Source organism: Pseudophryne corroboree, unplaced genomic scaffold (assembly GCF_028390025.1).
Source record: "Pseudophryne corroboree isolate aPseCor3 unplaced genomic scaffold, aPseCor3.hap2 scaffold_150, whole genome shotgun sequence".
NCBI classification, from domain to species: domain Eukaryota; kingdom Metazoa; phylum Chordata; class Amphibia; order Anura; family Myobatrachidae; genus Pseudophryne; species Pseudophryne corroboree.
The window spans coordinates 736230-762891 of NW_026968131.1; the positions used below are offsets into that span (position 1 = coordinate 736230).

The 26662-nt window shown below is 38.5% G+C and overlaps 6 non-coding genes across 6 annotated transcripts; all 6 read left to right on the plus strand.

Moving 5' to 3' along the window:
- Nucleotides 1-87: 87 nt before the first annotated feature.
- LOC134999731 (U1 spliceosomal RNA) lies at nucleotides 88-251 on the plus strand. The gene has a single exon (XR_010201806.1). It is a non-coding gene; the product is annotated as a U1 spliceosomal RNA (small nuclear RNA).
- Nucleotides 252-402: 151 nt separating this feature from the next.
- Nucleotides 403-566, plus strand: LOC134999982 (U1 spliceosomal RNA). Its single transcript, XR_010202043.1, has one exon. It is a non-coding gene; the product is annotated as a U1 spliceosomal RNA (small nuclear RNA).
- A 13887-nt stretch (nucleotides 567-14453) lies between these two features.
- Nucleotides 14454-14617, plus strand: LOC134999654 (U1 spliceosomal RNA). Its single transcript, XR_010201732.1, has one exon. It is a non-coding gene; the product is annotated as a U1 spliceosomal RNA (small nuclear RNA).
- Nucleotides 14618-14769: 152 nt separating this feature from the next.
- Nucleotides 14770-14932, plus strand: LOC134999428 (U1 spliceosomal RNA). Its single transcript, XR_010201527.1, has one exon. It is a non-coding gene; the product is annotated as a U1 spliceosomal RNA (small nuclear RNA).
- A 674-nt stretch (nucleotides 14933-15606) lies between these two features.
- LOC134999733 (U1 spliceosomal RNA) lies at nucleotides 15607-15770 on the plus strand. Its single transcript, XR_010201808.1, has one exon. It is a non-coding gene; the product is annotated as a U1 spliceosomal RNA (small nuclear RNA).
- Nucleotides 15771-15921: 151 nt separating this feature from the next.
- LOC134999906 (U1 spliceosomal RNA) lies at nucleotides 15922-16085 on the plus strand. The gene has a single exon (XR_010201972.1). It is a non-coding gene; the product is annotated as a U1 spliceosomal RNA (small nuclear RNA).
- Nucleotides 16086-26662: the final 10577 nt, after the last annotated feature.

Sequence of the window (26662 nt, forward strand, 5' to 3'; positions counted from 1 at the left end):
GAGTTCCCTTGTGCTGCCTCAGTTGAATCTCCTTTACTTGACAGAGATGTGCCTGAGCAGCGGCCCTCCCCAGCCCTATCCCAAATCATACTTATTTTGCATAGGAGATACTATTGTCATGAAGATTGTTCTCCCAGGGTGAGGTTCATTCATTGCATTCTGGGTATGCTGACCCCTGTGATTTCCCCAAATGTGGGAAACTCGACTGCATTATTTGTGGTAGTGGTGGACTGTGTTTGTGCTTTCCTCTGGTCAGCTCTGGTAAAAGTCAGATTTCTTTGTCTCAGATCTTCCTCTAGCCTTGTTCTTCTTTTGAGAGTTCCCTTGTGCTGCCTCAGTTGGATCTCCTTCACTTGAAAGGTAGTGCCCGAGCAGCGACCCTCCCCAGCTCTAACCCAACTCCTACTAACCTGCCAGGTGAGATACTATGATCATGAAGGTGCTTCTCCCAGGGCAAGGCTCACCCATTGCACTCTGGGAGTGCTGTCCCTTGCGATTTCCCCAAATGTGGGAAACTTGACTGCATAATTTGTGTTTCCCCTGGACGGCTCTCGTATAATTCAGATCTCTTTGTCTCAGGTCTCTCTCCAGCCTAGTATGCTGTCTGTTTCCACTTCTCTTTTCTTGAGCCCCTCCCTTCTATAACCTTGTGAACTATCCTGACTTCTCCTCCCGTCTGCTTACTTTGTGCCTTCCAATGCACAATGCAAACTACAGGTAGTGCTGCAGGGCCCACACCCTTTTACTTGCCTTACAGAGCAGCTCTGGAGCTGTTACAGTACCCAGCTGCTGCAAGAAATCAGCTTGAATGCTTCAGGGGCTGGGGCATGGCCAACATGAGCCCCACACCGAAGGAGGGTGGGGGTGTTTAATGCGAACTAGGGGTCATCCAAGCGTCGCAAAAGGCCGCCATGCCCTGCATATCCCTTTTCTCTTTTCATAAGCAGACGAGGGTTGAAGCCAACTTTGACCCACTGCTTGGATGACATCACTTGCTGCCTTTCCAATGAAGCAAGTTTAATTTAGTAATAGGTGAAAAACCATCCCTACAAAGGTGTTAATCAGATACTTGGCTTTGTGGACACTTTTCAGAGAACAAATTTGTTAGCATAAAAATAAAGCCAGAAAATGAAGAGCTGTTTAATCACTCAATTGGATTTTTCTGCAAGCGTATTTCTTTTTCTCTGCAACCCACTGCTAAGTTGTGCTTCCTAGCTGTTCTTTTATAAAATCACTTAATCAAATCTAACTCTGATTACATCAGAGAAGGCCAGGTACCCTACACCATAAGAGGGGGTTTGAAATTTTGACTTGTCTACTTAAAGATCACCAAAATCTGATAACAAGGTAAATTACGTCCCTGGGTAGGATTGAACCACCAACCTTTTGGTTAATAACCGAACACGCTAACTGATTGCGCCACAGAGACACATTGCAAAAGTATATACTGACAAAGGCTAATAAGCATTCATCTAGAACGTTTCCTAGAAAAACTTTAAAAAGTCAATAATCTGGAGAGTTTTTGTAAGATGTTTCTTCCATCAACCAATGAAGAAACACATTGGTACTTTCCCATGATGAATGAGTGCTTCAGGATCTCTTGCACTTACATGTGCAGCAGAGTACTGCAATGGAAGCATGCTGGGCCCATAACCCAGAGGTAGGCAGATTGAAACTATCCTCTGCTATATGCATTTTTTTTTGTTAATTAAAGTAATCCAAAACTGGGATTGATATTTTTGCTCTTTTATTTTTACTTAAAGTACAATAACTTTTATTATTTTAATTTGTTTTAATAGTATATTGACAGTATTGTTTTCTTTCAAAAATCCACTTAATTTTCTTTACCCTATTATTCAAATGGTAATTGACAAAAACAAACTACATTGTCACCAGAAGAGCAATACAAAATGTACAAGTGATATATTAAAATCATCTTTCCAGCTTGAATTTCAATGATGCATTGGGGCAACGATTTTGTGAGAAACCTCTTCACCCTTAAATAAAGATTTTCTTAATTCCTTACCTGTGTGCTAATTAGATATCACCTTGTTTTCACATTAAACAGACTTCCACATGAGAAAGCAGCAAGGATGCAGTGGCGTTAATGTTTCCTGGTGTCAACCTGTATTATTTCAGTAGATATTGAAATGAGGATGCATCTTGCTGCCTTTCCAATGAAGCATGTTTAATTTAGTAATAGGTGAAAAACCATCCCTACAAAGGTGTTAATCAGATACTTGGCTTTGTGGACTCTTTTCAGAGAACAAATTTGTTAGCATAAAAATAAAGCCAGAAAATGAAGAGCTGTTTAATCACTCAATTGGATTTTTCTGCCAGCATATTTCTTTTTCTCTGCAACCCACTGCTAAATTGTGCTTCCTAGCTGTTTTTTTTATAAAATCACTTAATCAAATCTAACTCTGATTACATCAGAGTAGGCCAGGTACCCTACACCATAAGAGAGGGTTTGAAATTTTGACTTGTCTACTTAAATATCACCAAAATCTGATCACAAGGTCAATTACGTCCCTGGGTGGGATTGAACCACCAACTTTTTGGTTAATAGCCGTACACACTAACTGATTGCGCTACAGCGACACTTTGCAAAAGTACATACTGACAAAGGCTAATAAGCATTCATCTAGAACGTTTCCTAGAAAAACTTTAAATAGTCAATAATCTGGAGAGTTTTTGTAAGATGTTTCTTCCATCAACCAATGAAGAAACACATTGGTACTTTCCCATGATGAGTGAGTGCTTCAGGATCTCTTGCACTTACATGTGCAGCAGAGTACTGTAATGGAAGCATGCTGGGTCCATAACCCAGAGGTAGGCAGATTGAAATTATCCTCTGCTATATGCATTTTTTTTTGTTAATTAAAGTAATCCAAAACTGGGATTGATATTTTTGCTCTTTTTATTTTACTTAAAGTACAATAACTTTTACCTTTTTAATTTGTTTTAATAGTATATAGACAGTATTGTTTTCTTTCAAAAATCCACTTAATTTTCTTTACCCGATTATTAAAATGGTAATTGACAAAAACAAACTACATTGTCACCAGAAGAGCAATACAAAATGTACAAGTGATATATTAAAATCATCTTTCCAGCTTGAATTTCAATGATGCATTGGGGCAACGATTTTGTGAGAAACATCTTACCATTAAATAAAGAATTTCTTAATTCCTTACCTGTGTGCTAATTAGATATCACCTTGTTTTCACATTAAACAGACTTCCACATGAGAAAGCAGCAAGGATGCAGTGGCGTTAATGTTTCCTGGTGTCAACCTGTATTATTTCAGTAGATCTTGAAATGAGGATGCATCTTGCTGCCTTTCCAATGAAGCATTTTTAATTTAGTAATAGGTGAAAAACCATCCCTACAAAGGTGTTAATCAGATACTTGTCTTTGTGGACTCTTTTCAGAGAACAAATTTGTTAGCATAAAAATAAAGTCAGAAAATGAAGAGCTGTTTAATCACTCAATTGGATTTTTCTGCCAGCATATTTCTTTTTCTCTGCAACCCACTGCTAAATTGTGCTTCCTAGCTGTTTTTTTTATAAAATCACTTAATCAAATCTAACTCTGATTACATCAGAGTAGGCCAGGTACCCTACACCATAAGAGAGGGTTTGAAATTTTGACTTGTCTACTTAAATATCACCAAAATCTGATCACAAGGTCAATTACGTCCCTGGGTGGGATTGAACCACCAACTTTTTGGTTAATAGCCGTACACACTAACTGATTGCGCTACAGCGACACTTTGCAAAAGTACATACTGACAAAGGCTAATAAGCATTCATCTAGAACGTTTCCTAGAAAAACTTTAAATAGTCAATAATCTGGAGAGTTTTTGTAAGATGTTTCTTCCATCAACCAATGAAGAAACACATTGGTACTTTCCCATGATGAGTGAGTGCTTCAGGATCTCTTGCACTTACATGTGCAGCAGAGTACTGTAATGGAAGCATGCTGGGTCCATAACCCAGAGGTAGGCAGATTGAAATTATCCTCTGCTATATGCATTTTTTTTTGTTAATTAAAGTAATCCAAAACTGGGATTGATATTTTTGCTCTTTTTATTTTACTTAAAGTACAATAACTTTTACCTTTTTAATTTGTTTTAATAGTATATAGACAGTATTGTTTTCTTTCAAAAATCCACTTAATTTTCTTTACCCGATTATTAAAATGGTAATTGACAAAAACAAACTACATTGTCACCAGAAGAGCAATACAAAATGTACAAGTGATATATTAAAATCATCTTTCCAGCTTGAATTTCAATGATGCATTGGGGCAACGATTTTGTGAGAAACATCTTACCCTTAAATAAAGATTTTCTTAATTCCTTACCTGTGTGCTAATTAGATATCACCTTGTTTTCACATTAAACAGACTTCCACATGAGAAAGCAGCAAGGATGCAGTGGCGTTAATGTTTCCTGGTGTCAACCTGTATTATTTCAGTAGATATTGAAATGAGGATGCATCTTGCTGCCTTTCCAATGAAGCAAGTTTAATTTAGTAATAGGTGAAAAACCATCCCTACAAAGATGTTAATCCGATACTTGGCTTTGTGGACACTTTTCAGAGAACAAATTAGTTAGCATAAAAATAAAGCCAGAAAATGAAGAGCTGTTTAATCACTCAATTGGATTTTTCTGCCAGCATATTTCATTTTCTCTGCAACCCACTGCTAAATTGTGCTTCCTAGCTGTTTTTTGATAAAATCACTTAATCAAATCTAACTCTGATTACATCAGAGTAGGCCAGGTACCCTACACCATAAGAGGGGGTTTGAAATTTTGACTTGTCTACTTAAAGATCACCAAAATCTGATGACAAGGTCAATAACATCCCTGGGTGGGATTGAACTACCAACCCTTTGGTTAATAACCAAACACACTAACCGATTGCACCACAGAGACACTTTGCAAAAGTACATACTGACAAAGGCTAATAAGCATTCATCTAGAACGTTTCCTAGAAAACTTTAAAAAGTCAATAATCTGGAGAGTTTTTGTAAGATGTTTCTTCCATCAACCAATGAAGAAACGCATTGGTACTTTCCCATGATGAGTGAGTGCTTCAGGATCTCTTGCACTTACATGTGCAGCAGAGTACTGCAATTGAAGCATGCTGGGCCCCTTAACCCAGAGGTAGGCAGATTGAAACTATCCTCTGCTATATGCATTTTTTTTTTGTTAATTAAAGTAATCCAAAACTGGGATTGATATTTTTGCTCTTTTATTTTTACTTAAAGTACAATAACTTTTACCATTTTAATTTGTTTTAATAGTATATTGACAGTATTGTTTTCTTTCAAAAATCCACTTAATTTTCTTTACCCTATTATTAAAATGGTAATTGACAAAAACAAACTACATTGTCACCAGAAGAGCAATACAAAATGTACAAGTGATATATTAAAATCATCTTTCCAGCTTGAATTTCAATGATGCATTGGGGCAACGATTTTGTGAGAAACATCTTCACCCTTAAATAAAGATTTTCTTAATTCCTTACCTGTGTGCTAATTAGATATCACCTTGTTTTCACATTAAACAGACTTCCACATGAGAAAGCAGCAAGGATGCAGTGGCGTTAATGTTTCCTGGTGTCAACCTGTATTATTTCAGTAGATATTGAAATGAGGATGCATCTTGCTGCCTTTCCAATGAAGCAAGTTTAATTTAGTAATAGGTGAAAAACCATCCCTACAAAGATGTTAATCAGATACTTGGCTTTGTGGACACTTTTCAAAGAACAAATTTGTTAGCATAAAAATAAAGCCAGAAAATGAAGAGCTGTTTAATCACTCAATTGGATTTTTTTGCCAGCATATTTCTTTTTCTCTGCAAACCACTGCTAAATTGTGCTTCCTAGCTGTTTTTATAAAATCACTGAATAAAATCTAACTCTGATTACATCAGAGAAGGCCAGGTACCCTACACCATAACAGGGGTTTTTGAAATTTTGACTTGTCTACTTAAAGATCACCAAAATCTGATAACAAGGTCAATTACATCCCTGGGTGGGATTGAACCACCAACCTTTTGGTTAATAGCCGTACACACTAACTGATTGCGCCACAGCGACACTTTGCAAAAGTACATACTGACAAAGGCTAATAAGCATTCATCTAGAACGTTTCCTAGAAAAACTTTAAATAGTCAATAATCTGGAGAGTTTTTGTAAGATGTTTCTTCCATCAACCAATGAAGAAACACATTGGTACTTTCCCATGATGAGTGAGTGCTTCAGGATCTCTTGCAATTACATGTGCAGCAGAGTACTGTAATGGAAGCATGCTGGGTCCATAGCCCAGAGGTAAGCAGATTGAAACTATCCTCTGCTAAATGCATTTTTTTTTGTTAATTCAAGTAATCCAAAACTGGGATTGATATTTTTGCTCTTTTATTTTTACTTAAAGTACAATAACTTTTACCATTTTCATTTGTTTTAGTGCAAATGGCATATCAGCAGTCAGCACTAACTGGTGACATGCCATTTGTACAAGTAAGCCATGTGTGACTAATATATAAACATGCTTTATTAAATAACACCTCAAACTATCATACCCAGGATTCAAACCTATAACCTGTTGAATTTTAATCAAACACCCTACCCATGGAGCTACTTGATCCTACATCTTTTCTAACCTCCAAAAACAGATTCAGTTGCATTTTCCAGCGTGTTTTGTTTGCGCCTTTGCAAATGTCTTACATCGACAAACTTATTTAGTACTATTTTGCAAATAGGGTTACATTGTCGCAACATTGTGTTCCCTAATTGCTTGATTTTTTAAATGCAACAATTGATAAAGACACCTGATAATTGCTCTGTGGAGTCTTATTTTGTGTTTTGTGTTTAGTCTTTAGATCTGAATTTGAATGTACTTGTGAACTAACTTAATTTCCTACTTCTAAATTCATTCCTAAATTCACTACTTACATGAATCCTGTAGTTGGGCATTTTGGGACTTCGATTGTGGGCATTGTTTTGTGTCCAGACCAGCAGCAGGTGGTGTGCATTTGCTGGAAAGGCATCGAAGACCTCCGATATGCTGCATCTCCTGATGTGTGTCTCCCTCAAGTGGCTGTCAGCAAATGCCTGCTAGACACCCCATTCCAAGCTGATTGTGACATCATGGAACATGCATCATAGAACAGGCATGCTAAAACATGGGTCTTCAACCTGCGACCCTCCAACTGCTGTGGAACTATACATCCCAGCATGCCCTGCCTCAGTTTTAGCATACCTTAATAGCAAAACTGTGGCAGGGCATGCTGGGATGTGTAGTTTCACAGCAGCTGGAGGGCCACAGGATGAAGACCCATGTGCTAGAGCCAAGCCGCAGGTACATTGAATGCTAGCAAGCTGAATATTTAAATCCTTTTTGTTCCGCAGCATTCCAATGCGGAAGATTCCATGGAACCAGAGATCCTTCCATTGAGAAGGACATGCTGCCTGGATGACTACACTGTGCAAATTAAATCACGGAGCCAGTTGGCTTGTGGGTGGCTCTGGTGACTGGGTGGTTGGGTGGGTGGTGTGTCGGAAGTGGAGCGCATGCAAATGATTGTGTATCATCCAGCTAGTGAGAGAGAAAACTCATGCAGGAGTGTGCCTGCTTGTCAGTGGGTTATGCACCTTGCCAGACGTTAAATCTACATAGAGCAGCTGGAGGGGACAAGAGCAGGTTTGCAAAATATAGATAGAAGAGCATATATGCTGGCGCATTCTCCATGATTGTGTCAGCTTATGTTTTGGTGCACTGCACTTTCCTCCACTAAGTTTTAGCCATTTTTGTTAAGCTCAAGTGTAGTTTCTTCTCGGCCTTTTGGCTGTGATCTTGTATCGTGGTTGAAGGGTCTGCTGGAGGGAGGGATTGTTTTCTTCATTGGCGAAAGACCAAAGATATTCCAGGATGGAAGGCTTGGGAACACTATCTGTTTTTCAGTTGTGGAAGAGCACAGAGGTCGGATTGGACTACATTCTATAGTAAAGGATATCTTTCTATTTATTGACCCTCCCCTTATATGTGTCTGTGTTACAATAAAGCTTCGGTTTTGTGAATCCCTGACCCTCTTACACTCCACACCCATAGCCTTATTAACTGTTGTATTATTGTATAGTTTAAATGTATAGTGCAGTTCATGATTTATAGTGTAGACTGGCCTGTGCTGTAGTTCTTGAACTGTACTATACCGTCAGCATTTGTATTGTGTTTTGGCTGTGCTGCAACACTGTATTTATGTGTGCAATGTTTATGTATGTTTTTTTTTATGTCAATAAAGACTGCTTTTTCAAGCCAATATCTGAAAACAATCAATGTTTATCTTTGATGGCAATAAAAGTGGTATGATATTTGATGCTTTTGAAATCCAATATCTGATATGTCCCCTATCTGGGAACCATATATTAAATGGCTTTTCAGAAAAGGGAGATGGGAGAAGAGCTTTCAGTACTTGTAGGACCGATGCACATAAAGAAGCAAAAAAACATACATAAACATTACACACATAAGTACCGCGTTGCGGCACAGCCAAAACACAATAGAAATGCTGACGGTATAGTACAGTTCAAGAACTACAGCACAGGCCAGCCTACACTATAAATCATGAACTGCACTATACATTTAAACTGTACAATAATACAACAGTTAATAAGGCTATGGGTGTGGAGTGTAAGAGGGTGAGGGAATCACAAGCCCGAAGCTTTATTGAAAGACTGACACATATAAGGGGAGGATTAATACATAGAAAGACATCCTTTACTATAGAATGTAGTTCAATCCGGTCTTTCAACTCTTCCACAATTGAAAAACGGATAGTGTTCCCAAGCCTTCCATCCTGGAATATCTTTGGTCTTTCGCCAATGAAGAAAGCAATCCCTCCCTCCAGCAGACCCTTCAACCACAATACAAGATCACAGCCAAAAGGCCGAGAAGCAACTACACTTGAGCTTAACAAAAATGGCTAAAACTTAGTGGAGGAAAGTGCAGTGCACCAAAACATAAGCTGACACAATCATGGAGAATGCGCCAGCATATATGCTCTTCTATCTATATTTTGCAAACATGCTCTTGTCCCCTCCAGCTGCTCTATGTAGATTTAACGTCTGGCAAGGTGCATAACCCACTGACAAGCAGGCACACTCCTGCATGAGTTTTCACTCTCACTAGCTGGATGATACACAATCATTTGCATGTGCTCCACCTCCGACACACCACCCACCCAACCACCCAGTCACCAGAGCCACCCACAAACCAACTGGCTCCGTGATTTAATTTGCACAGTGTAGTCATCCAGGCAGCATGTCCTTCTCAATGGAAGGATCTCTGGTTCCATGGAATCTTCCGCATTGGAATGCTGCGGAACAAAAAGGATTTAAATATTCAGCTTGCTAGCATTCAATGTACCTGCGGCTTGGCTCTAGCACATGGGTCTTCATCCTGTGGCCCTCCAGCTGCTGTGAAACTACACATCCCAGCATGCCCTGCCACAGTTTTGCTATAAGGTATGCTAAAACTAAGGCAGGGCATGCTGGGATGTGTAGTTCCACAGCAGTTGGAGGGTCGCAGGTTGAAGACCCATGTTTTAGCATGCCTGTTCTATGATGCATGTTCCGTGATGTCACAATCAGCTTGGAATGGGGTGTCTAGCAGGCATTTGCTGACAGCGCAACACGAAAAAAGAATGTGTGTGTCTGGCGCTAAGTTTTTCCCAACTGTAGCCTCTTAACATAGAGAACAACCCAAAGTAGGCTGCCTACACAAAATGGACCTGGAAATCTACTAAACATCAAATGTGTACCTAAAAAAAAATATGAGTGAAGGCGCACAATATGATAACCGACTGCTTCTTTGATACAATTTATCTAGTTTATTAAAATTACTGATTAAAAATCAATCTTATATAGACAGTAAGGCAAATTCATTAGCCAATAAATTTCATATTACCATAAAACAATAATTAAAACAATTACTCTATGAGCAAGCAAGTGTAAACTCCACACAGATTGCACTTTGATTGATATAGCTCCTTTAGAAAGCTTGCCACAGTTTTGCTATTAAGGTATGCTAAAACTGAGGCAGGGCATGCTGGGATGTATAGTTCCACAGCAGCTGGAGGGTCGCAGGTTGAAGACCCATGTTTTAGCATGCCTGTTCTATGATGCATGTTCCATGATGTCACAATCAGCTTGGAATGGGGTGTCTAGCAGGCATTTGCTGACAGCCACTTGAGGGAGACACACATCAGGAGATGCAGCATATCGGAGGTCTTCGATGCCTTTCCAGCAAATGCACACCACCTGCTGCTGGTCTGGACACAAAACAATGCCCACAATCGAAGTCCCAAAATGCCCAACTACAGGATTCATGTAAGTAGTGAATTTAGGAATGAATTTAGAAGTAGGAAATTAAGTTAGTTCACAAGTACATTCAAATTCAGATCTAAAGTCTAGGTAGGCCTCACGTCCTGGCAGCCGCCAGCATTTAAAAATGCCTTGATTAGAGGTACGGAATTAAATGTAGATAAGAAGTAGACACAAAATAAGACTCCGCAGAGCAGTTATCAGGTGTTTTTATCAATTGTTGCATTTAAAAAATCAAGCAATTAGGGAACACAATGTTGCAACAATGTAACCCTATTTGCAAAATAGTACTAAATAAGTTTGTCGATGTAAGACATTTGCAAAGGCGCATCCAAAACACGCTGGAAAATGCAACTGAATCTGTTTTTGGAGGCTAGAATAGGAAATGTGCATCGGTCCTACAAGTACTGAAAGCTCTTCTCCCATCTCCCTTTTCTGAAAAGCCATTTAATATATGGTTCCCAGATAGGGGACATATCAGATATTGCCTTTCAAAAGCAGCAAATATCATACCACTTCTATTGCCATCAAAGATAAACATTGATTGTTTTCAGATATTGGATTGAAAAAGCAGTCTTTATTGACATAAAGAAGCCATAAAACATACATAAACATTACACACATAAGTACTGTGTTGCAGCACAGCCAAAACACAATACAAATGCTGTCGGTATAGTACAGTTCAAGAACTACAGCACAGGTCAGCCTACACTATAAATCATGAACTGCACTATACATTTAAACAATACAATAGTTAATAAGGCTATGGGTGTGGAGTGTAAGAGGGTGACGGAATCACAAGCCCAAAGCTTTATTGAAAGACAGACACATATAAAGGGAGGATTAATAAATACAAAGATACCCTTTACTATAGAATGTAGTCCAATCCGGTCTTTCAACTCTTCCACAACTGAAAAACGGATAGTGTTCCCAAGCCTTCCATCCTGGAATATCTTCAGTCTCTCGCCAATGAAGAAAACAATCCCTCCAGCAGACTCTTCAACCACAATACAATATCACAGCCAAAAGAGCGAGAAGCAACTACACTTGCGTTTAAACAAAATGGCTAAAACTTAGTGGAGGAAAGTGCAGTGCACCAAAACATAAGCTGACACAATCATGGAGAATGCGCCAGCATATATGCTCTTCTGTCTATATTTTCCAAACCTGCTCTTGTCCCCTCCAGTTGCTCCATGTAGATTTGACGTCTGGCAAGGTGCATAACTCACTGACAAGCAGGCACACTCCTGCATGAGTTTTCTCTCTCACTAGCTGGATGATACACATTCATTTGCATGTGCTCCACCTCCGACACACCGCCCACCTAACCACCCAGTAACCAGAGCCACCCACAAGCCAACTGGCTCCGTGATTTAATTTGCACAGTGCAGTCATCCAGGCAGCATGTCCTTCTCAATGGAATAATCTCTGGTTCCATGGAATCTTCCACATTGGAATGCTGCGGAACAAAAAGGATTTAAACGTTCAGCTTGCTAGCATTCAATGTACCTGCGGTTTGGTTCTAGCACATGGGTCTTCATCCTGTGGCCCTCCAGCTGCTGTGAAACTACACATCCCAGCATGCCCTGCCACAGTTTTGCTATTAAGGTATGCTAAAACTGAGGCAGGGCATGCTGGGATATGTAGTTCCACAGCAGCTGGAGGGTCGCAGGTTGAAGACCCATGTTCTAGCATGCCTGTTCTATGATGCATGTTCCGTGATGTCACAATCAGCTTGGAATGGGGTGTCTAGCATGCATTTGCTGACTGCCACTTGAGGCAGACACACATCAGGAGATGCAGCATATCGGAGGTCTTCGATGCCTTTCCAGCAAATGCACACCACCAGCTGCTGGTCTGGACACAAAACAATGCCCACAATTGAAGGCTCAAAATGCCCAACTACAGGATTAATGTAAGTAGTGAATTTAGGAATGAGTTTAGAAGTAGGAAATTAAGTTAGTTCACAAGTAGATTCAAATTCAGATCTAAAGACTAGGTAGGCCTCACGTCCTGGCAGCACCCAGCATTTAAAAATGCCTTGATTATAGGTAGGGAATTAAATGTAGATAAGAAGTAGACACAAAAGAAGACTCCACAGAGCAATTATCAGGTGTCTTTATCAATTTTTGCATTTAAAAAATCAAGCAATTAGGGAACACAATGTTGCGACAATGTAACCCTATTTGCAAAATAGTACTAAATAAGTTTGTCGATGTAAGACATTTGCAAAGGCGCAAACAAAACACGCTGGAAAATGCAACTGAATCTGTTTTTGGAGGTTAGAATAGATGCAGGATCAAGTAGCTCAATGGGTAGGGTGTTTGATTAGAATTTAACAGGTTATAGGTTTGAATCCTGGGTATGATAGTTTGAGGTGTTATTTAATAAAGTATGTTTATATATTAGTCACACATGGCTTACTTGTACAAATGGCACGTCACCAGTTAGTGCTGACTGCTGATATGCCATTTACACAAACATGCCATGTGTGACTGTATATGCATTTAAGGAGGGCACCCCTGCAATACCACAAACCATTGAGTGTCAAGTATACTAGATATATCTTCATATCTCATGTGCTTTCTCTGAGATCAATCTTGTTATGCCCCTTCCCCACAAGGCATGCGCCTTTTGTCCATATTGCAAAAATGGGGGGGAGGGCATATAATTCTCTGTCACAGGGCACCAAAAAGTCTAGTTATGGCTCTGGTATGCATTATGTAATCTGGCAGACCATCTCTCCAACACTGGCTGGTTGGAATAGAAATCCGGTTATCTATGTGAGCAAATGACCATCAACGATTTACTCTCAAACACTAAAAAATGGACAAAAATGGTCCCCTAAACAAATTGGTTAAATTTTGGGTTTAACCAATTTGTGTAATGACCATTTTTGACCACTTTTCTAGTGTTTGGGAGCAAATGGTTAATTGACATTTGCTCCTATACATTACCAGATTTTCATTCCATCCATCCAGACTGGATAGATAGCCTGACAGATAATTGTGTAGTGTACGCCCAGGATAACTGTTAGTCATGCTTTATTTTATGGCGGCACATAAATGGGTGGACAGATCCAGGGCAAGCACTGCCCACTCATGCATAGTTGTCAACTGATGTGAAGTTCCAGGGGGCAATCTCAGTTATAAAGAGAAGTATCTGGAAATTGTCCCTAGTTAAAAAAAAAAAATTTGATCAACTCCATTTATTTAGTATGATATCCCAGGTGATAGGATGCCGGCAGTCAGAACAACATACTTTATTAAATAACACATCTCAAACTACCATACCCAGGATTCAAACCTATAACCTGTTGAATTCTAATCAAACACCCTACCTATTGAGCTATTTGATCCTGCATAAAAATTGTGAACATTATATGAAGCTATTGGTACTTTGCAAAAAAAAAGAATCAGCATTACAACGCAGCAGATCCATGCAGTTTGCAGCCACACACTACATGTATCTGCTCAGCCACAATGCTGATTATTTCTTCACAAAGTACAAGGTGAGCTCCAAACAGAATTCTCTAGCTTAGAATTATACCTTTCTTTGCCAAACCTAGAAGTCGGGCCCCCCACCCTGGGATCCCCCAGAGGGAGGCCTGCACCGTCATGCGGCAGGCTTGTCCGTTTTGGAAGCAGGCTGATGGGCAGCCCAGGATTGCTTCAGTCTGGGCTTGGCAGGTCTGGAAACATGAGCTTGCTTTGGGTATGCCTGACCTTGGGTACGCTTTACCTGGAGGATGAAAGGGCCAAGAAAAGTACTTTTAGCCTTCTGCGTGGTAGGAGTCATACTAGGTAGGCAAGCTGTTTTAGCAGTAGCCAGATCAGCTACAATCTTATTGAGGTCTTCTCCAAAAGGAGATTCAACTGAGGCAGCACAAGGGAACTCTCATCTGGGGACAACAACTGCAGGGAGAACACATATTTTCAGATGAACATGGTAGGGCAGAAGGCTGCCTAATACTGAAGCACCCCCAAACAACAAATCAAATGCAACTTACTTGACAGAGATGTGCCTGAGCAAGGGCCCTCCCCAGCCCTAGCCCAAATCATACTTATTTTGCATAGGAGATACCATGGTCATGAAGATTGTTCTCCCAGGGTTAGGTTCATTCATTGCATTCTGGGTATGCTGACCCCTGTGATTTCCCCAAATGTGGGAAACTCGACTGCATTATTTGTGGTAGTGGGGGACTGTGTTTGTGCTTTCCTCTGGTCAGCTCTGGTAAAAGTCAGATTTCTTTGTCTCAGATCTTCCTCTAGCCTTGTTCTTCTTTCGAGAGTTCCCTTGTGCTGCCTCAGTTGGATCTCCTTCACTTGACAGGGGGGTGCCCGAGCAGCGACCCTCCCCAGCTCTAGCCCAACTCCTACTTAGTTGCCAGGTGAGATACTATGATCATGAAGTTGCTTCTCCCAGGGCAAGGCTCACCCATTGCACTCTGGGTGTGCTGCCCCTGCGATTTCCCCAAATGTGGGAAACTTGACTGCATAATTTGAGTTTTCCCTGGTCGGCTCTCATGTAATTCAGATCTCTTTGTCTCAGGTCTCTCTCCAGCCTAGTTTGCTGTCTGGTTCCACTTCTTTTTTCTTGAGCCCCTCCCTTCTATACCCTTGTGCACTATCCTGACTTCTCCTCCCGTCTGCTTACTTTATGCCTCCCAATGCACAATGCAAACTACGGGTAGTGCTGCAGGGCCCACACCCTTTTACTTGCTTTACAGAGCAGCTCTGGAGCTGTTACAGTGCCCAGCTGCTGCAAGAAATCAGCTTGAATGCTTCAGGGGCTGGGGAATGGCCAACATGAGCCCCACACCGAAGGAGGGTGGGTGTGCTTAATGCGAACTAGGGGTCATCCAAGCACCACAAAAGGCCTCCATGCCCTGCACGCTCCTTTTCTCTTTTCATATGCAGACGAGGGTTGAAGCCAACTTTGACCCACTGCTTGGATGACATCACCATATTCAAATCCATCTGCTGCAGGCCATCCCCCAGGAATGCTTGCACTAGTTGTTGCATTTGGTTTGTTGTTTGGGGGTGCTTCAGTATTAGGCAGCCTTCTGCCACCCCATGTTCATCTGAAAATATGTGTTCTCCCTGCAGTTGTTGTCCCCAGATGAGAGTTCCCTTGTGCTGCCTCAGTTGAATCTCCTTTACTTGACAGAGATGTGCCTGAGCAGCGGCCCTCCCCAGCCCTATCCCAAATCATACTTATTTTGCATAGGAGATACTATTGTCATGAAGATTGTTCTCCCAGGGTGAGGTTCATTCATTGCATTCTGGGTATGCTGACCCCTGTGATTTCCCCAAATGTGGGAAACTCGACTGCATTATTTGTGGTAGTGGTGGACTGTGTTTGTGCTTTCCTCTGGTCAGCTCTGGTAAAAGTCAGATTTCTTTGTCTCAGATCTTCCTCTAGCCTTGTTCTTCTTTTGAGAGTTCCCTTGTGCTGCCTCAGTTGGATCTCCTTCACTTGAAAGGTAGTGCCCGAGCAGCGACCCTCCCCAGCTCTAGCCCAACTCCTACTAACCTGCCAGGTGAGATACTATGATCATGAAGGTGCTTCTCCCAGGGCAAGGCTCACCCATTGCACTCTGGGTGTGCTGCCCCTTGCGATTTCCCCAAATGTGGGAAACTTGACTGCATAATTTGTGTTTCCCCTGGACGGCTCTCGTATAATTCAGATCTCTTTGTCTCAGGTCTCTCTCCAGCCTAGTATGCTGTCTGTTTCAACTTCTCTTTTCTTGAGCCCATCCCTTCTATAACCTTGTGCACTATCCTGACTTCTCCTCCCGTCTGCTTACTTTGTGCCTTCCAATGCACAATGCAAACTACAGGTAGTGCTGCAGGGCCCACACCCTTTTACTTGCCTTACAGAGCAGCTCTGGAGCTGTTACAGTACCCAGCTGCTGCAAGAAATCAGCTTGAATGCTTTAGGGCCTGGGGCATGGCCAACATGAGCCCCACACCGAAGGAGGGTGGGGGTGTTTATTGCGAACTAGGGGTCATCCAAGCGTCGCAAAAGGCCGCCATGCCCTGCATATCCCTTTTCTCTTTTCATAAGCAGACGAGGGATGAAGCCAACTTTGACCCACTGCTTGGATGACATCACTTGCTGCCTTTCCAATGAAGCAAGTTTAATTTAGTAATAGGTGAAAAACCATCCCTACAAAGGTGTTAATCAGATACTTGGCTTTGTGGACACTTTTCAGAGAACAAATTTGTTAGCATAAAAATAAAGCCAGAAAATGAAGAGCTGTTTAATCACTCAATTGGATTTTTCTGCAAGCGTATTTCTTTTTCTCTGCAACCCACTGCTAAGTTGTGCTTCCTAGCTGTTCTTTTATAAAATCACTTAATCAAATCTAACTCTGATTACATCAGAGAAGGCCAGGTACCTTACACCATAAGAGGGGGTTTGAAATTTTGACTTGTCTACTTAAAGATCACCAAAATCTGATAACAAGGTAAATTACGTCCCTGGGTAGGATTGAACCACCAACCTTTTGGTTAATAACTGAACACGCTAACTGATTGCGCCACAGAGACACATTGCAAAAGCATATACTGACAAAGGCTAATAAGCATTCATCTAGAACGTTTCCTAGAAAAACTTTAAAAAGTCAATAATCTGGAGAGTTTTTGTAAGATGTTTCTTCCATCAACCAATGAAGAAACACATTGGTACTTTCCCATGATGAGTGAGTGCTTCAGGATCTCTTGCACTTACATGTGCAGCAGAGTACTGCAATGGAAGCATGCTGGGCCCATAACCCAGAGGTAGGCAGATTGAAACTATCCTCTGCTATATGCATTTTTTTTTTGTTAATTAAAGTAATCCAAAACTGGGATTGATATTTTTGCTCTTTTATTTTTACTTAAAGTACAATAACTTTTATTATTTTAATTTGTTTTAATAGTATATTGACAGTATTGTTTTCTTTCAAAAATCCACTTAATTTTCTTTACCCTATTATTCAAATGGTAATTGACAAAAACAAACTACATTGTCACCAGAAGAGCTGTACAAAATGTACAAGTGATATATTAAAATCATCTTTCCAGCTTGAATTTCAATGATGCATTGGGGCAACGATTTTGTGAGAAACCTCTTCACCCTTAAATAAAGATTTTCTTAATTCCTTACCTGTGTGCTAATTAGATATCACCTTGTTTTCACATTAAACAGACTTCCACATGAGAAAGCAGCAAGGATGCAGTGGCGTTAATGTTTCCTGGTGTCAACCTGTATTATTTCAGTAGATATTGAAATGAGGATGCATCTTGCTGCCTTTCCAATGAAGCATGTTTAATTTAGTAATAGGTGAAAAACCATCCCTACAAAGGTGTTAATCAGATACTTGGCTTTGTGGACTCTTTTCAGAGAACAAATTTGTTAGCATAAAAATAAAGCCAGAAAATGAAGAGCTGTTTAATCACTCAATTGGATTTTTCTGCCAGCATATTTCTTTTTCTCTGCAACCCACTGCTAAATTGTGCTTCCTAGCTGTTTTTTTTATAAAATCACTTAATCAAATCTAACTGATTACATCAGAGTAGGCCAGGTACCCTACACCATAAGAGAGGGTTTGAAATTTTGACTTGTCTACTTAAATATCACCAAAATCTGATCACAAGGTCAATTACGTCCCTGGGTGGGATTGAACCACCAACTTTTTGGTTAATAGCCGTACACACTAACTGATTGCGCTACAGCGACACTTTGTGAAAGTACATACTGACAAAGGCTAATAAGCATTCATCTAGAACGTTTCCTAGAAAAACTTTAAATAGTCAATAATCTGGAGAGTTTTTGTAAGATGTTTCTTCCATCAACCAATGAAGAAACACATTGGTACTTTCCCATGATGAGTGAGTGCTTCAGGATCTCTTGCACTTACATGTGCAGCAGAGTACTCTAATGGAAGCATGCTGGGTCCATAACCCAGAGGTAGGCAGATTGAAATTATCCTCTGCTATATGCATTTTTTTTTTTGTTAATTAAAGTAATCCAAAACTGGGATTGATATTTTTGCTCTTTTTATTTTACTTAAAGTACAATAACTTTTACCTTTTTAATTTGTTTTAATAGTATATAGACAGTATTGTTTTCTTTCAAAAATCCACTTAATTTTCTTTACCCGATTATTAAAATGGTAATTGACAAAAACAAACTACATTGTCACCAGAAGAGCAATACAAAATGTACAAGTGATATATTAAAATCATCTTTCCAGCTTGAATTTCAATGATGCATTGGGGCAACGATTTTGTGAGAAACATCTTACCCTTAAATAAAGATTTTCTTAATTCCTTACCTGTGTGCTAATTAGATATCACCTTGTTTTCACATTAAACAGACTTCCACATGAGAAAGCAGCAAGGATGCAGTGGCGTTAATGTTTCCTGTTGTCAACCTGTATTATTTCAGTAGATATTGAAATGAGGATGCATCTTGCTGCCTTTCCAATGAAGCAAGTTTAATTTAGTAATAGGTGAAAAACCATCCCTACAAAGATGTTAATCCGATACTTGGCTTTGTGGACACTTTTCAGAGAATAAATTAGTTAGCATAAAAATAAAGCCAGAAAATGAAGAGCTGTTTAATCACTCAATTGGATTTTTCTGCCAGCATATTTCATTTTCTCTGCAAACCACTGCTAAATTGTGCTTCCTAGCTGTTTTTTGATAAAATCACTTAATCAAATCTAACTCTGATTACATCAGAGTAGGCCAGGTACCCTACACCATAAGAGCGGGTTTGAAATTTTGACTTGTCTACTTAAAGATCACCAAAATCTGATGACAAGGTCAATAACATCCCTGGGTGGGATTGAACCACCAACCCTTTGGTTAATAACCAAACACACTAACCGATTGCACCACAGAGACACTTTGCAAAAATACATACTGACAAAGGCTAATAAGCATTCATCTAGAACGTTTTCCTAGAAAACTTTAAAAAGTCAATAATCTGGAGAGTTTTTGTAAGATGTTTCTTCCATCAACCAATGAAGAAACACATTGGTACTTTCCCATGATGAGTGAGTGCTTCAGAATCTCTTGCACTTACATGTGCAGCAGAGTACTGCAATGGAAGCATGCTGGGCCCCTTAACCCAGAGGTAGGCAGATTGAAACTATCCTCTGCTATATGCATTTTTTTTTTGTTAATTAAAGTAATCCAAAACTGGGATTGATATTTTTGCTCTTTTATTTTTACTTAAAGTACAATAACTTTTACCATTTTAATTTGTTTTAATAGTACATTGACAGTATTGTTTTCTTTCAAAAATCCACTTAATTTTCTTTACCCTATTATTAAAATGGTAATTGACAAAAACAAACTACATTGTCACCAGAAGAGCAATACAAAATGTACAAGTGATATATTAAAATCATCTTTCCAGCTTGAATTTCAATGATGCATTGGGGCAACGATTTTGTGAGAAACATCTTCACCCTTAAATAAAGATTTTCTTAATTCCTTACCTGTGTGCTAATTAGATATCACCTTGTTTTCACATTAAACAGACTTCCACATGAGAAAGCAGCAAGGATGCAGTGGCGTTAATGTTTCCTGGTGTCAACCTGTATTATTTCAGTAGATATTGAAATGAGGATGCATCTTGCTGCCTTTCCAATAAAGCAAGTTTAATTTAGCAATAGGTGAAAAACCATCCCTACAAAGATGTTAATCAGATACTTGGCTTTGTGGACACTTTTCAGAGAACAAATTTGTTAGCATAAAAATAAAGCCAGAAAATGAAGAGCTGTTTAATCACTCAATTGGATTTTTTTGCAAGCATATTTCTTTTTCTCTGCAAACCGCTGCTAAATTGTGCTTCCTAGCTGTTTTTATAAAATCACTGAATCAAATCTAACTCTGATTACATCAGAGAAGGCCAGGTACCCTACACCATAACAGGGGTTTTTGAAATTTTGACTTGTCTACTTAAAGATCACCAAAATCTGATAACAAGGTCAAATACATCCCTGGGTGGGATTGAACCACCAACCTTTTGGTTAATAGCCGTACACACTAACTGATTGCGCCACAGCGACACTTTGCAAAAGTACGTACTGACAAAGGCTAATAAGCATTCATCTAGAACGTTTCCTAGAAAAACTTTAAATAGTCAATAATCTGGAGAGTTTTTGTAAGATGTTTCTTCCATCAACCAATGAAGAAACACATTGGTACTTTCCCATGATGAGTGAGTACTTCAGGATCTCTTGCAATTACATGTGCAGCAGAGTACTGTAATGGAAGCATGCTGGGTCCATAGCCCAGAGGTAGGCAGATTGAAACTATCCTCTGCTATATGTGTTGTTTTTTTTTGTTAATTAAAGTAATCCAAAACTGGGATTGATATTTTTGCTCTTTTATTTTTACTTAAAGTACAATAACTTTTACCATTTTCATTTGTTTTAATAGTATATTGACAGTATTGTTTTCTTTCAAAAATCCACTTAATTTTCTTTACCCGATTATTAAAATGGTAATTGACAAAAACAAACTACATTGTCACCAGAAGAGCAATACAAAATGTACAAGTGATATATTAAAATCATCTTTCCAGCTTGAATTTCAATGATGCATTGGGGCAACGATTTTGTGAGAAACATCTTCACCCTTAAATAAAGATTTTCTTAATTCCTTACCTGTGTGCTAATTAGATATCACCTTGTTTTCACATTAAACAGACTTCCACATGAGAAAGCAGCAAGGATGCAGTGGCGTTAATGTTTCCTGGTGTCAACCTGTATTATTTCAGTAGATATTCAAATGAGGATGCATCTTGCTGCCTTTCCAATGAAGCAAGTTTAATTTAGTAATAGGTGAAAAACCATCCCAACAAAGGTGTTAATCAGAAACTTGGCTTTGTGGACACTTTTCAGAGAACAAATTTGTTAGCATAAAAATAAAGCCAGAAAATGAAGAGCTGTTTAATCACTCAATTGGATTTTTTTGCCAGCATATTTCTTTTTCTCAGCAACCCACTGCTAAATTGTGCTTCCTAGCTGTTTTTATAAAATCACTGAATCAAATCTAACTCTGATTACATCAGAGAAGGCCAGGTACCCTACACCATAAGAGGGGGTTTGAAATTTTGACTTGTCTACATAAAGATCACCAAAATCTGATAACAAGGTCAATTACATCCCTGGGTGGGATTGAACCACCAACCTTTTGGTTAATAGCCTTACACAGTAACTGATTGCGCCACAGCAACACTTTGCGAAAGTCCATACTGACAAAGGCTAATAAGCATTCATCTAGAACGATTCCTAGAAACATTTTAAAAAGTCAATAATGTGGAGAGTTTTTGTAAGATGTTTCTTCCATCAACCAATGAAGAAACACATTGGTACTTTCCCATGATGAGTGAGTGCTTCAGGATCTCTTGCACTTACATGTGCAGCAGAGTACTGTAATGGAAGCATGCTGGGTCCATAACCCAGAGGTAGGCAGATTGAAACTATCCTCTGCTATATGCATTTTTTTTTGTTAATTAAAGTAATCCAAAACTGGGATTGATATTTTTGCTCTTTTATTTTTACTTAAAGTACAATAACTTTTACCATTTTAATTTGTTTTAATAGTATATTGACAGTATTGTTTTCTTTCAAAAATCCAATTAATTTTCTTTACCCGATTATTAAAATGGTAATTGACAAAAACAAACTACATTGTCACCAGAAGAGCAATACAAAATGTACAAATGATATATTAAAATCATCTTTCCAGCTTGAATTTAAATGATGCATTGGGGCAACGATTTTGTGAGAAACATCTTCACCCTTAAATAAAGATTTTCTTAATTCCTTACATGTGTGCTAATTAGATATCACCTTGTTTTCACATTAAACAGACTTCCACATGAGAAAGCAGCAAGGATGCAGTGGCGTTAATGTTTCCTGGTGTCAACCTGTATTATTTCAGTAGATATTGAAATGAGGATGCATCTTGTTGCCTTTCCAATGAAGCAAGTTTAATTTAGTAATAGGTGAAAAACCATCCCTACAAAGATGTTAATCAGATACTTGGCTTTGTGGACACTTTTCAGAGAACAAATTTGTTAGCATAAAAATAAAGCCAGAAAATGAAGAGCTATTTAATCACTCAATTGGATTTTTTTGCCAGCATATTTCTTTTTCTCTGCAACCCACTGCTAAATTGTGCTTCCTAGCTGTTTTTATAAAATCACTGAATCAAATCTAACTCTGATTACATCAGAGAAGGCCAGGTACCCTACACCATAACAGGGGTTTTCGAAATTTTGACTTGTCTACATAAAGATCACCAAAATCTGATAACGAGGTCAATTACGTCCCTGGGTGGGATTGAACCACCAACCTTTTGGTTAATAGCCTTACACAGTAACTGATTGCACCACAGCAACACTTTGCAAAAGTCCATACTGACAAAGGCTAATAAGCATTCATCTAGAACGATTCCTAGAAACATTTTAAAAAGTCAATAATGTGGAGAGTTTTTGTAAGATGTTTCTTCCATCAACCAATGAAGAAACACATTGGTACTTTCCCATGATGAGTGAGTGCTTCAGGATCTCTTGCACTTACATGTGCAGCAGAGTACTGTAATGGGAGCATGCTGGGTCCATAACCCAGAGGTAGGCAGATTGAAACTATCCTCTGCTATATGCATTTTTTTTTTGTTAATTAAAGTAATCCAAAACTGGGATTGATATTTTTGCTCTTTTATTTTTACTTAAAGTACAATAACTTTTACCATTTTAATTTGTTTTAATAGTATATTGACAATATTGTTTTCTTTCAAAAATCCACTTAATTTTCTTTACCCGATTATTAAAATGGTAATTGACAAAAACAAACTACATTATCACCAGAAGAGCAATATAAAATGTTCAAGTAATATATTAAAATCATCTTTCCAGCTTGGATTTCAATGATGCATTGGGGCAACGATTTTGTGAGAAACATCTTCACCCTTAAATAAAGATTTTCTTAATTCCTTACCTGTGTGCTAATTAGATATCACCTTGTTTTCACATTAAACAGACTTCCACATGAGAAAACAGCAAAGATGCAGTGGCGTTAATGTTTCATGGTGTCAACCTGTATTATTTCCGTAGATATTGAAATGAGGATGCATCTTGCTGCCTTTCCAATGAAGCAAGTTTAATTTAGTAATAGGTGAAAAACCATCCCTACAAAGATGTTAATCAGATACTTGGCTTTGTGGACACTTTTCAGAGAACAAATTTGTTATCATAAAAATAAAGCCAGAAAATGAAGAGCTGTTTAATCACTCAATTGGATTTTTTTGCCAGCATATTTCTTTTTCTCAGCAACCCACTGCTAAATTGTGCTTCCTAGCTGTTTTTATAAAATCACTGAATCAAATCTAACTCTGATTACATCAGAGAAGGCCAGGTACCCTACACCATAAGAGGGGGTTTGAAATTTTGACTTGTCTACATAAAGATCACCAAAATCTGATAACAAGGTCAATTACATCCCTGGGTGGGATTGAACCACCAACCTTTTGGTTAATAGCCTTACACAGTAACTGATTGCGCCACAGCAACACTTTGCGAAAGTCCATACTGACAAAGGCTAATAAGCATTCATCTAGAACGATTCCTAGAAACATTTTAAAAAGTCAATAATGTGGAGAGTTTTTGTAAGATGTTTCTTCCATCAACCAATGAAGAAACACATTGGTACTTTCCCATGATGAGTGAGTGCTTCAGGATCTCTTGCACTTACATGTGCAGCAGAGTACTGTAATGGAAGCATGCTGGGTCCATAACCCAGAGGTAGGCAGATTGAAACTATCCTCTGCTATATGCATTTTTTTTTGTTAATTAAAGTAATCCAAAACTGGGATTGATATTTTTGCTCTTTTATTTTTACTTAAAGTACAATAACTTTTACCATTTTAATTTGTTTTAATAGTATATTGACAGTATTGTTTTCTTTCAAAAATCCAATTAATTTTCTTTACCCGATTATTAAAATGGTAATTGACAAAAACAAACTACATTGTCACCAGAAGAGCAATACAAAATGTACAAATGATATATTAAAATCATCTTTCCAGCTTGAATTTAAATGATGCATTGGGGCAACGATTTTGTGAGAAACATCTTCACCCTTAAATAAAGATTTTCTTAATTCCTTACATGTGTGCTAATTAGATATCACCTTGTTTTCACATTAAACAGACTTCCACATGAGAAAGCAGCAAGGATGCAGTGGCGTTAATGTTTCCTGGTGTCAACCTGTATTATTTCAGTAGATATTGAAATGAGGATGCATCTTGTTGCCTTTCCAATGAAGCAAGTTTAATTTAGTAATAGGTGAAAAACCATCCCTACAAAGATGTTAATCAGATACTTGGCTTTGTGGACACTTTTCAGAGAACAAATTTGTTAGCATAAAAATAAAGCCAGAAAATGAAGAGCTATTTAATCACTCAATTGGATTTTTTTTGCCAGCATATTTCTTTTTCTCTGCAACCCACTGCTAAATTGTGCTTCCTAGCTGTTTTTATAAAATCACTGAATCAAATCTAACTCTGATTACATCAGAGAAGGCCAGGTACCCTACACCATAACAGGGGTTTTCGAAATTTTGACTTGTCTACATAAAGATCACCAAAATCTGATAACGAGGTCAATTACGTCCCTGGGTGGGATTGAACCACCAACCTTTTGGTTAATAGCCTTACACAGTAACTGATTGCACCACAGCAACACTTTGCGAAAGTCCATACTGACAAAGGCTAATAAGCATTCATCTAGAACGATTCCTAGAAACATTTTAAAAAGTCAATAATGTGGAGAGTTTTTGTAAGATGTTTCTTCCATCAACCAATGAAGAAACACATTGGTACTTTCCCATGATGAGTGAGTGCTTCAGGATCTCTTGCACTTACATGTGCAGCAGAGTACTGTAATGGGAGCATGCTGGGTCCATAACCCAGAGGTAGGCAGATTGAAACTATCCTCTGCTATATGCATTTTTTTTTTGTTAATTAAAGTAATCCAAAACTGGGATTGATATTTTTGCTCTTTTATTTTTACTTAAAGTACAATAACTTTTACCATTTTAATTTGTTTTAATAGTATATTGACAATATTGTTTTCTTTCAAAAATCCACTTAATTTTCTTTACCCGATTATTAAAATGGTAATTGACAAAAACAAACTACATTATCACCAGAAGAGCAATATAAAATGTTCAAGTAATATATTAAAATCATCTTTCCAGCTTGGATTTCAATGATGCATTGGGGCAACGATTTTGTGAGAAACATCTTCACCCTTAAATAAAGATTTTCTTAATTCCTTACCTGTGTGCTAATTAGATATCACCTTGTTTTCACATTAAACAGACTTCCACATGAGAAAACAGCAAAGATGCAGTGGCGTTAATGTTTCATGGTGTCAACCTGTATTATTTCCGTAGATATTGAAATGAGGATGCATCTTGCTGCCTTTCCAATGAAGCAAGTTTAATTTAGTAATAGGTGAAAAACCATCCCTACAAAGATGTTAATCAGATACTTGGCTTTGTGGACACTTTTCAGAGAACAAATTTGTTATCATAAAAATAAAGCCAGAAAATGAAGAGCTGTTTAATCACTCAATTGGATTTTTCTGCCAGCATTTTTCTTTTTCTCTGCAACTCACTGCTAAATTGTGCTTCCTAGCTGTTTTTTTTATAAAATCACTTAATCAAATCTAACTCTGATTACATCAGAGAAGGCCAGGTACCCTACACCATAAGAGGGGGTTTGCAATTTTGACTTGTCTACTTAAATATCACCAAAATCTGATCACAAGGTCAATCACGTCCCTGGGTGGGATTGAACCAGCAACCTTTTGATTAATAGCTGAACACACTAACCGATTGCGCCACAGACACACTTTGCAAAAAGTAAATACTGACAAAGACTAATAAGCATTCATCTAGAACGTTTCCTAGAAAAACTTTAAAAAGTCAATAATCTGGAGAGTTTTTGTAAGATGTTTCTTCCAGCAACCAATGAAGAAACACATTGGTACTTTCGCATGATGAGTGAGTGCTTCAGGATCTCTTGCACTTACATGTGCAGCAGAGTACTGTAATGGAAGCATGCTGGGTCCATAACCCAGAGGTAGGCAGATTGAAACTATCCTTTGCTATATGCATTTTTTTTTGTTCATTAAAGTAATCCAAAACTGGGATTGATATTTTAGCTTTTATTTTTACTTAAAGTACAATAACT